The following is a 12444-nucleotide window of genomic DNA, read 5'->3' on the forward strand; positions in this document are numbered from 1 at the left end:
CCACAGCCACTCGGTCTTGGTATAGGTTCTCCTGCTTGAGCTTAGTATTAAGCTTAGTATTCTCTTGAATATCCAGGACAAGGGTGAGCTACATTTTTTTCAGCCTTCATGGTTTTATCAGTTACTGAGTCAAAGTTTGTGGGCATCTTACATGCCCCAATCCATTCACACTGTGTGTGCAATATACATAAAATATCTGCTGATTTCAGTCACTTAAATTGCAGTGCTAAAACAATGCAAAATAGTGCAAATAAAAAGATTTGAGACTATAGCAGCTCTCATCTGTGGAAAAACTCTTAGGAAAAGGGTGGATAAGAAAGGACATGATAGATTACACCAAATACATTAAATCACCATAGAAAAATACAGCTAAACTTCTTACACATTGGATAAGTCAAGTCCCTTCTATTCTATTCTATTCTATTCTATTCCATTCCATTCCATTCCATTCCATGCTATCTTCTATTCTATTCTATTCTATTCTATTCTATTCTATTCTATTCTATTCTATTCTATTCTATTATTCTATTCTATTCTATTCCATTCCATATTCTATTCTATTAATTCCATTCTACTCTACTCTAATCCATATTCTATTCCATTCCATTCCATTCCATATTCTATTCTATTAATTCCATTCCATTCTACTCTACTCTACTCTAATCCATATTCTATTCTATTCTATTCTATTCTATTCTATTCTATTCTATTTTATTCTATTATTCTATTCTATTCTATTCTATTCTATTCTATTCTATTCTATTCCAGACAAATGGCTGTCCAGCCTGCTCCTAAAAGCTTCCAGTGCTGAAGCACCCACAACCTCTGCAAGGCCAGCCTTTCCACTGGTTAACTGTTCACATGGAGCTGCAGTCTTGCTTAGGGATATGATCACAGAGAATGCAAATATATCTGCTCATTTTTTATTAGGACAGATGGAGGCAAAGTAAAGAGTGAAAAAGGAAGCTGGTAAGGAAACGAGAGGAATCCTTGTCCAGTACTTCCACAGAGTCCAGAGTTGTAAAAACAGCTCTGCTATCCATCCGCTGGCTGAGGAATTCTGGGAGTTGAAGTCCACAAGTCATAAAAGGGCCAAGTTTGAAGACCCCTGTTCTAGATAATGACATATGTCACAGCTTATCAATATTCACCTAAGCCTGTGCCAACGAGTGATTTTCTCATGGTGCTTGGCTAATAAAATTCTGCTAAGGTCACACGGTTCGTTGTTATTGTTGACTTTGCTGTACACCGCCCAGAATCACGTTGTTTGAGTTGGGAGGCCCCCATAAATACATTCAGTAAATAAAGTGAATGATTTAACAAATTCCCAGGCTCGGCCTGACCTTCTCCCATCTGCTTGTGTGGCCTTTTGAGGGGGATTGCAGGAGGTCCTATCTCTGGGGCCAGGCTAGCTGAAGGGGCTCTCTGGGTCCCATGCTCGGAGAAGAGGCCTTTCCAGTCCCGGTTAGAGGGCAGCCAGAAAAAAATGGGGTACAGCCCCATGGCGGCAAACTCTGCGGAGGAAGGTCAAGAGGTTGAGTAGCCAGGATCCCAAGACAAAATAAGAGCATTAGAAGGGACTTTGGAGGTCTTCTAGTCCAGCCCTTACTCAAGCATTCTGAACAAATGGCGGTCCAGTCTCTTCTTAAACATCTTCAGTGATGGAGCAGCCACAACTTCTGGAGGCAAGCTGTTCCACTGGTTAATTGTTCTCACTGTTAGGAAGTTTCTCCTTAATTCCAGGTTGCTTCTCTCCTTGATGAGTTTCCACCCGTTGCTTCTTGTCCTGCCTTCAGGGGCTTTGGAGAATAGCTTGACCCCTTCTTCTTTGCAGGAGCCTTTCAAACATTGGAAGACTGCTATGATGTCACCCTTAGTCCTTCTTTCCTCTAGACTAGACATACTCAATTCCTGCAATGGTTCTTCCTCCAGCCCCATCATCATCTTTGCTCTTCTCTGCACACCTTCTAGAGGACAACCATGAGGTCTTCAGAGTTGAGCCAGGCAAGATGCCAGGAGGGCAAGGTGGCCCAAAGATGCTTTTCAGACGGCAACTGGAGTTCCTTGGGTGTTTTTTTGGGGGGGAAGACCTTTCGCTTCTCATCCAAGAACTGAAGGTCCAGTTGCCTTTGGAAAAGCGCCTCTGGGATAACCAAGACCTTGATGAGGGAGGATCTCCATACACAGAGGGCGAGCTGAGTTCTGCTGGGCCTGTCCAGATGCAGTGCAGACCAGTGGGGCGGGGAGGAGGAGGTAGGAAGGGGAGCTGCAGGCCCACAAGTCAAGAGATGAAGCCAAGAGCTGATAGCACCTTGGAGAGCTACTCTGGGCCCTTGGAGGACCCCACTCCCCTGGCTCCAGCTCTTGAACCCTCTTTGAGCACCAGCTGGAGGGGAAGACGACTTCAGAGAGACTTCACTTAGACCAGGGGTAGGCAACCTTGGCTCTTTTATGACTCGTGGACTTCAACTCCCAGAATTCCTGAGCCAGCATGGCTCAGCTTGGAAACCTCTCCCTTTCCCCTCAGCATGGCTGGCTCAGGAATTCTGGGAGTTGAAATCCACGAGTCATAAAAGAGCCAAGGTTGCCTACCCCTGCCCTATATCAGGGGTCCTTAACCTTGGCATCTTTAAGCCTCATGGACTTCAACTCCCAGAATTCCTGAGCCAGCATGGGGGAACTCTGGCCCCTTCATGACTCGTGGACTTCAACTCCCAGAATTCCTCAGCCAGCATGGCTCTCCCTTTCCTCTCAGCATGGCTGGCTCAGGAATTCTGGGAGTTGAAGTCCACAAGTCATGAAGGGGCCATAGTTCCCCCATGCTGGCTCAGGAATTCTGGGAGTTGAAGTCCACGAGTCATAAAAGAGCCAAGGTTGCCTACCCCTGCACTTGATGGACCAAAACGCCAAATCCAATCTGAACATCTGGCTGACTATGCCATGAACCATAATACCCAAATAACACACCACCTGGATGTAGTTGTGGGGCTTGTGTGCTCTGAGGAAGAGCAGAGCTATGCCACGGGGGGCCGTCTTCTATGTGGAGGTGAGCTTAACTGCCCGTGGGAAGTTGTTCCTGCTTGGGATCTGCTCTCCTCGAGATGCCCGTTCTTCTGCTGAGGTGAAGAGATGTCCACCTGTATTTCCTCACAGGCCAGGCAAAATCTGGCCTAGCTTTTGCTTTGAGGCCCAGGAAGCCTTCACGTGAACCAGGGCTCTCACAGCAGGTGCCCAGGTGCCATTGGGAGCTGCTTCTGGCCAGCTGTGAGAGGTATGGAAGGCATGAGAGGGCCATGTCTAGGCCAGGGGTAGGCAACCTTGGCTCTTTTATGACTCGTGGACTTCAACTCCCAGAATTCCTGAGCCAGCCACGCTGAGGGGAAAGGGAGAGGTTTCCATGCTGAGCTATGCTGGCTCAGGAATTCTGGGAGTTGAAGTCCACGAGTCATAAAAGAGCCAAGGTTGCCTACCCCTGATCTAGTGAGTCCTTCCCAAAGACCTCGGATAGGGAAATGTGGATGTTTGTTACACGTATCGTCGCAGGATGTAAGCTGTTCTGAGCAAAACTGCCTTTTGCAATTGACTGACGGGGATTGTGTCAATGCCGATGGCGCTCGAGTGGTGCTCCAGATATTTTAGGATTGCGCTCAAGGTGTCTATTACTATTGGGACTACCTTTATTATTACTATGGCTGGTTGCCCAGTCAGCCAAATGTTTAGACTGAATTTGACATTTTTATTAGAAAAGCGACGATGATCAGGGGAGTGGAGGCTAACGGTTGCAGGAATTGGGTCTATCTAGCTTAATGAAAAGAGAGACCAGAGTGACAGGATAGCAGCACTCCAGTATCTCAGGGGCTGTCCCAAAGAAGAGGGAGTCAAGCTATTCTCCAAAGCACCTGAAGGCAGGACAAGAAGCAATGGATGGAAACTAATCAAGGAGAGAAGCAACCTAGAACTAAGGAGAAACTTCCTAACAATGAGAACAATTAACAATTAACCAGTTAATTACAATTAACTAATTATTCAGTTATCCAGCTATTGAGTCCTTCCCAAGGACCTGAGATAGATGTGGATGTTTGTTGGTGTTACCAAGATTGTCACAGGATGTCAGCTGTTCCGAATCCAGCTGCCTTTTGCAATTGACGATAGTGTTCCAGTGGTGCTCCAGATGTTCTAGGGTTGCACCCAAGGGGCCTATTTCTATTGGTCCTGCCTGTGCTATTGTTTGCCACAGTCGTTTTGGGACACCGCTGGTCCCACGAAGCCAAAGAGTGCTGATGGTGCACCATGGGACACCTTGCAGGTCACCCATGTGCCTGAGAGCCTGTGGCTCAGAGCTTCCACGCTGGAAGTTTTCCCTGGTTCCAGCCCAGCATGTCTTGCAAACTGCCGACGCCACCTCTGGAATCACACGCGGTCCTTGATTTTTGACATTGGCGTGGGGTTCTCGTGTCCCGGCTATTTTGGACACATTACATAACGCCAAGGTCAGAGAGGTCACGTGGGCCTGGCAGAACCGGAGCCCTGACTCAGCCAGATTTTGGCATGCGGTGCTTCTGTATAAACAACCTTGTGTACCGGATGCCGACAGGCGTGCCTCTGCGCCAAAGAGGGGAAGGGTGCAAGAAAAGCATGGGCACTCCCAAGGAAAATAGAATGTGGCAAATTCCAGGGGGGGGAGGAGGAGGAGGAGGAGGAGACCCCCCCCCAAAAAAACAAGAAACCAGAAGGGCACCTTTGCAGCCCATCAGCTTTCATGTTTACACAAAGACAAACAGCGGCTTATCAAGATTGTAATAATAAACACAAGAGCGTACGTACGTAGCATTCCCAGAAACTCAGGGATCAGCTATGGGTGACTCTCACCTCCACAGCCCAGGGGCATCGTGCGCCCATCAGGGCCGGTGTAAATATAAACCCAGATGGCAGCAGTTGCTGACCTCTGAATCTAGCCCTGAGCCAGCCCCCCCTCCCCCCTTCCCTCTCCCCCCAGCCAATTCCTCTTTCCTGGCTCCACCAGACTCTGACTTGGGTGGGGGACCCACAGCCTTAAAGGGCCCCTTGTCTTCCCAGGACCGGGAAGGCCCCCCGCTGGACAGCCCCTGGTCTGAAGTGATATAGGGTCTCCTGCTTGAGCAGGGGGCTGGACTAGAAGACCTCCAAGGTCCCTTCCAGCTCTGTTCTGATTCTGGCGGAGACCCTTCCCCTGGGCAGGAGCCTCCGGCGCGCCCTCCCCTCCCTCCCCTGTATGCGGACTCCCCCCCCTCCCGTGCGCGGGATGCCCTCCTTTCCTCGGGCGCATCCAGGCCCTCCCCCCGCGACCCCTCCGCAGGTGGACCCCGCCTGCAGCCCCCTCCCTTGCCGGCCCCCGGTTGGTGGCTCCAGGGGCGGCGGGGGAAAGGGAAGGGGGAGGAGCGGGACCCCCGTTTCGACCCTCGGGGCGGGCGAGACGCCGCGCTCCAAGACGCTGGGGGGTGGTCGCTTAGCCGCGGGGTACGAACGGCTCATCGCGCCGGGCTGCAGCCCCTCGGTGGTCTCTCCCCGGGGTAGGGTTGCCAGGTCTGCTTCCAAAAAATAGCGGACAAGCGGGGGGGAGGGGGGGGTTTAAGTAGTAAAAAAAGTAGACTGTACAGCTTTAGATTACGTACCATTTCATCCTAAAGCTTTTGAATAAAAAAAAAAATGTCCACTATTTTGTGAAAAAAAATAGTGAACATAATGTGAAAAAAGTGGACTGTCCGCTCAAATAGTGGACACCTGGCAAGCCTACCCCGGGGGGGGGATGAAAAGGGGGGGCAGGAGGAGGGGGGCATGACAAACCGCTTGCAGGGGTGGCCGGGGGGGGGGCTCGGACGGAAATCCCACCCCCCGTCTCTGGTCGGGGAGGCTCAGTCGGAGTCTCCGCCGGCGGGGAGGGGCGCAGCGGCGGACGGGGCTGCGGGGGCCCGGCCGACTCCGCTTCTTGCCCCCGGGGGTTGTCCCAGCCCGGGTTGCGGGGCGCCCCTGGCCCCTTGGAGCCGCCCCCCCGTCTCCTGGCCGGGAGATCGATTCCGCGAAAGCGGCGCCGTCCGGCTGTCGCCCCCGCCGGTCCTTTACGCACTTGGGGAGGGAAGGGGGGCCGTGAAGCGGTGATTGGGGTCGTGGCTTCGATTTATAGGCTCGCCCCTCTCGCCGTCACGATTCCGGGCAGCTGGCAACAATTCAACAACAACAACAACAACACCAACAACAAAGAGCTTGACCGCAGGAGAACAAAGGACGGCAAAGAACAATCGGGCAATTTTCAGAAGAAAGGCCGTCAAATCCGAGGAACGGGAATTTTCTGCCCAAACGGCTCCTGCGCTCGCTCCTCTGCCGAGTGTGTGTGTGTGTGTGTTTGTGTGTGCGTGTGTGTGTGTGTAAGGCAGGGGAAAGGCACAGCGGACCGCCGAGAACAGGCCCTCCAGAGAAAGGGGGCTGTGGCTGACCCCTCCTCTCTTTTAAGGGGCACCCGGAGCATCCGCTCCCCCCTGACTCCGTAGGGGCTTTTGGGAAATCACCCGCAGCAGCCCGGAGTCAGCAACTTTTCAGCAAAAGCTGCTCTTAAACTCAGCCCCCATCCCAAAATGTTTCTTTCCTGGTTGCTCTCAAACAGTTCCGGCTTGGGACCCCCTTTCTTTCCTAAATATTGTCGAGGGGTTTGGATTTATGTGGGTTGACATGATAGCCTTCTTCCAATATTTGAGGGGCTGCCACAAAGAAGAGGGGGGGGGTTCCACCTATCTTCCAAAGCACCAGAAGACAGGACAAGAAGCAACGGATCATCATCATCATCATCATCATCATCATCATTATCATTATTATTATTATTATTATTAATTTTCTGTTATTCATTAGACATGAACCTCAGTCAACTGAACATTCAAATTGGCTGGCGCTGATGGTTGACACGAGTTGCTATCAGCATCCTAGGTGTCAACCAGGTACCTCTTTAAAATATAAGATGTTCCGAGTAGCGCAGTTTTTTGTAGCATTGCTGGAGTTATTGCAGGAAGCTGCAGTTTCTTGATGTGTTTTCCAAAGTTTTTGGACATAGTTCCCAGTGCCCTGATGACAATGGGTACCACTGTTACACGTTTCATCCATAATTGCGCAGTCTCGATGGCCGGGTCGCGATATTTCGTCATTTTTTCCAGTTCTTTTTCTTCGACTCTGGCATCTCCTGGTACAGCAATATCAAGCAACTGTACGCTTCGGTTCTCTACAACTGCAATATCCGGCGTGTTGTGTTCCAAATGGCGATCTGTCTGTATTCGAAAGTCCCCAAAAATCTTTACCCTCTCATTCTCAACAACTTTTTCCACTTTATGTGTTGTTGTTGTTGTTGTTGTTGTTGTTGTTGTTGTTATTATTATTATTATTATTATTATTATTATTATTATTATTATTATTATTATTTTCCAAAGCGCCTGAAGGCAGGACAACAAGCAACGGATGGAAACTAATCAAGGAGAGAAGCAACCTAGAACTAAGGAGAAACTTCCTGACAGTGTGAACAATTAACCAGTGGAACAACCTGCCTCCAGAAGCGGTGAATGCTCCAACACTGGAAGTTTTTAAGACGAGACTGGACAGCCATTTGTCTGAAATGCTATAGGGTTTCCTGCCTGAGCAGGGGGTTGGACTAGATGACCTCCAAGGTCCCTTCCAATTTTATTATTATTATTATAACCGGCCTCCAGAAGCTGTGAATGCTCCAACACTGGAAGTTTTTAAGAAGAGACTGGACAGCCATTTGTCTGAAATGCTATAGGGTTTCCTGCCTGAGCAGGGGGTTGGACTAGATGACCTCCAAGGTCCCTTCCAATTTTATTATTATTATTATAACCGGCCTCCAGAAGCTGTGAATGCTCCAACACTGGAAGTTTTTAAGAAGAGACTGGACAGCCATTTGTCTGAAATGGTATAGGGTTACCTGCCTGAGCAGGGGGTTGGACTAGATGACCTCCAAGGTCCCTTCCAATTTTATTATTATTATTATAACCTGCCTCCAGAAGCGGTGAATGCTCCAACACTGGAAGTTTTTAAGAAGAGACTGGACAGTCATTTGTCCGAAATGGTACAGGGTTACTTGCCTGAGCAGGGGGTTGGACTAGATGACCTCCAAGGTCCCTTCCAACTTTATTATTATTATTATTATTATTATTATTATTATTATTATTATTATTATTATTATTATTATTATTATTATTATTTCCCTGGATTAGAAATGAAAACAGAAATGTCAAAATATTTATTTATTGGACTTTGTAGACCCCCCTGAAAGGGTCCAGGGAACCCCCGTCATTCCCCAGCCCACCCTGTGAGAACTGCTGGACCCAGGAGAATTGGGGTGTGCACCTGGAGGGCAGCCCAGAGGCTCCAGATGCAAGAAGGTGGCCCTTTTCTACCCAGTGTCAGGTTCAAAACCGGAGTGGAGGATGTCACACCCTTAATTGTGCAAGCAAACCCTTGGAGTGGGGAGAAGGCGGGTAGAGGCACCCCTCCTCCACCCCAACCTCCGCCTGGGTGCCAGGCTTCCCCTTGTGCCACTCGGGGCTTCTGGGCTGCAGGGAGGATAAGCCAAGCTTTGGTTGAATTTGAACTGGTGCTTTTTCCAAGAGGCAACGGGACTTCCTTGTTTTTCCTTTGAAGACGTTTCGCTTCTCATCCAAGAAGCTTCTTCAGGTTCTGGATGGTGGGGAAAATGGAAGGATTTATACTCCTTACAGAGAGCTGGTTGTTAGCCTTTCCATCTGGCAGGTTAGAAACGGGGGGACGGGTAACTTCCTGGCAAGCTGCCATTCTTGTGTGTGAATGACCAGTCAGAGCGGAAGAAGCTTCTTGGATGAGAAGCGAAACGTCTTCCAAAAAACCCTCAAGAAAATCCTTCCCCTGTCCTGACCACTTTCTGCAGAGGGAGGATGGAGAGCATCCTGTCATATAGCATCCCAGTCTGGTTTGGAAGCATCCCTGCTTCAGACAGGAAGGCGGTGCAGAGAGTGGTGAGGACGGCAGAAAAGATCATTGGCAGTTCCCTCCCTCCCATCCAGGACGTAGCACAGAAGTGTTGCTTGAGCAGGGTCCATAGGATTATCTGGGACACGACACATCCTCTCCACAACCTGTTTTCTTTGTTCCCTTCTGGGAGGGAGGGGGCTCCGTGGTATCCGTAGCAGAACATCCAGATTCAGCCATAGTTTCGTTCCATACAGCATTAACCTTGAGAACTCTCAAGGTTCCTCCTTCCATTATATATTCAAGATGGACAATATTTATTTGATATGTATATGTAGGGGTGTGGGTCTATACATATGTTGTACATAGTAAGTTTAGGTGTGTGTCATGTATGTGTTTCACTTTGAGAACGGGCAACTAAATTTCATTTTTGATGTGTGCCGTTGTGCCCACAGTAAAAAAATGACAGTAAAGGTTATCTTATCTATCTTGATTGATGGATCTGGTTCGTACAGGATGTCAGCTGCAGAATTGGCGCTGCCTCCCTGCTGTGTTGGCCTCACAAAGAGGTTGGACCAATTCATAACCGTCTTGAGACCTCTTAGCCTTGGTGACCTTTGAGGACCTCAGCTGATGCCACCAAAGACTTTGGTCCCCATCTAGTGGACATCACTGTGGTTTCAGCACCACAAGATGCTTTTTCAACGCTGAAGCAATAAAGGATTGTATGTGTTGTTTTTTTAATAAATGTTTTATTGATTTTCTAGTTTTACATTAAGTATTCAAAAAGCAACGTGGCGGCTGGGTTGATCGATAATACAATAACATACAAGTATCTTTAGTAAAGATCTCAAACTATTACATTAAATTTTTCCTCTCTTTTCCCCTCAGTATTCACTGTCTCCTGTCTAAACTAATACAATTCTTATTAAATCAATTCTTACATTTATCAGTAATTTTTGGCTTATACATATCCTTATTATTTTAACAGTCAATCTTTATAGACGATCAATGTCCTAATTAGTTTTTCCCAATTTTTAATTTCCCGGTAATGTTTAACTTGAACATTTGGTATTTATAATTTCCAAGTTTTAAGTAACCAAAGTTCCCATTATCACAATGCATCACAAAATCTAATATTCAGAATACACATCTATCTGGATATATTCTATTTCTCACCATCTTACGTCAACTAATTAATAATACAGTATAACATTCTTTTTTTCTATTAATTTCCAAACGTCTTAAATTTAGTAACCAAATTTTCTCTTGTTTCAACATCAAATAGTCCTCTCTTTTTCTCTTAATGTCTATTTATCTCATATTGGAGCTAGTACAGTTTTATTCTATCAGCTAAGTGAAGATATGTTTTATTACGTTTATCAATATATTTTTAGCTTATATATATCTTAATTAGCTTTACATTCAATCTTTATAAACAAATCAATATTCAAATTTAACTGTTAATATTTATACTTCCAAATTTTAAAATAACCAAAGATTTCTTTATCTCAGTTCATATGTGCTTGTTTGCATGTTTATTTGTGTGTGTGTGTGTGTGTGAGAGAGAGAGAGAATGAGAGAGAGAGAGAGAAAGAGAGAGAGTGAGAAAGAGAGAGAGAGAGAGATCGTACCCAGTTGAGAAATTCATATTCATAATTTTTCCACCCATCATTGGTAGTTGGGGCGGGGGAGTCTGTGAGATCTCCTTGCCATGAGTCCCACCCATGTAGTGTTGTCTGTGGACGACCCCACTAAATGCAAACATGGAATAAATTGAGCCTGGTTTGTTCTCGGTCTTTTAAGTGGCCACAGACTACTAGCCAAAGTGGCCTTTGATCACAAGGCAAGGAGGCATAGATAAATGTTTCCCCTTTTGCATTTGAGCATCCAAGAAGGGACAGGGAAGGAGAAAGGGAAAGAGGAAAGATAAACAAAAAGAAAGAAAGACGGGAAGGAAGAAGGAGGAAAGAAGAACAAAGAGGGAAGGAAAAAGAAAGGGATAAAGGAAGGAGTGAAGGAAGGAAGGAAGGAAGGAAGGAAGGAAGGAAGGAAGGAAGGAAGGAAGGAAGGAAGGAAGGAAAATTATAATGAGCGGGAGGAAGGCTCTGAGGGAAGTCCCACCTTACCACTTGGCCACGAGCAGCCCTGCTGCCCTTTTACCATCCCTTTGTCCTCCTGACCTCTCCTGGTGGTCTCCCATCCTATCACTGAGGATGCTTTGGTTACAAAGCCGGGTCTCCTCATGGGGAGGGAGAGGGATGCCCTCCCGCACACGCCATGAACAACTTGGCCAAGGAGCGTGAGCCAATCGGCAGCAGCCTTGAGGAGGTAAGCGCAGTTGGGCGCCCCCTTGGGAAAGGCTGGACTGGGCGCTTGCCCTCCACTGCCCAGGGGTCCGGGCAGCCTGCATCGCTGGGGGTCCCCTGCGTGGCCTGAGAGGGACAGCCAGGCCCCTCTGGTGGACAAAGGTGTGGTGCTTCCTTGGCTGGAGACAATGGATCCCCCCCAGCCCTGCCCGGGCCCTCACAGGCACCCCCCGACATGAGCGACGTTGAGCTGGCCACTCCCATCCTGGCCACTCCCACCCTGGCCACACCTACCCCAGCCCCCCAAGGTCAACCACAACCCTGATGCAGCCCTCCATGAAATTGAGTTTGACACCCCTGATACTATAATAATAATAATAATAATAATAATAATAATAATAGAGAATATTTTTAGTTCAGGAATGAATTGGGGTGTCCTTGTGTCATTTTCTTGCAGCTGATTCATTACCAAGCTACGGATAGTCCTCAACTTACGACAGTTCATTTAGTGACAGTTCAATGGCACTGAAAAAGGCAACTTATGACCATTTTTCATATTTATGACCATTGCGGAATCCCTGTGGTCAAGTGATCAAAATTCGGACGCTTGGCAACTGGCATGTACTTGTGACGGTTGCAGGGTGTCCCGGGGTCACGTGATCCTCTTTTGCGGCGTTCCGACAGGCAAAGTCAACGGGGAAGCCGGAATCACTTCACAACCTTGTGATTAACAACCGCAGTGATTCACTTAAGAACTGTGGCAAGAAAAGGGGCATAAAATGGGGCAAAACGTACTTAAGAAATATCTAGCTTAACAACAGAGATCTTGGACTCCACTGTTGTCGTATTTCGAGGATTACTTGTAAGTAGGTTTTCCCCAACCTTCTAGCACTGATGGCATTAAATGGTTGGGCAATGAAATGTCTGAAAAAAAACCAACCAAACTCAAAGAGCACCAGGAACCCCACTCATTGTCCTCCTTCTCCTTTCCTCTCCCCCCCTCCTCCTCCTCCTCCTCCTCCCCCTCCTCCTCTCTGCAAAGCCCCTCAATTCTAGCACTGAAGATGTTCCCTAGTTGGGTCATGAAATATTTGCAAGAAAACAACCAGACTCACAAAGCATGAAGGACCCCACAGTCCTTCTCCTCCTCCTCTTC

The sequence above is a fragment of the Protobothrops mucrosquamatus genome, unplaced genomic scaffold, assembly GCF_001527695.2.
Source record: "Protobothrops mucrosquamatus isolate PMUCROS unplaced genomic scaffold, P.Mucros_1.0 scaffold3503, whole genome shotgun sequence".
Classification (NCBI taxonomy): Eukaryota; Metazoa; Chordata; class Lepidosauria; order Squamata; family Viperidae; genus Protobothrops; species Protobothrops mucrosquamatus.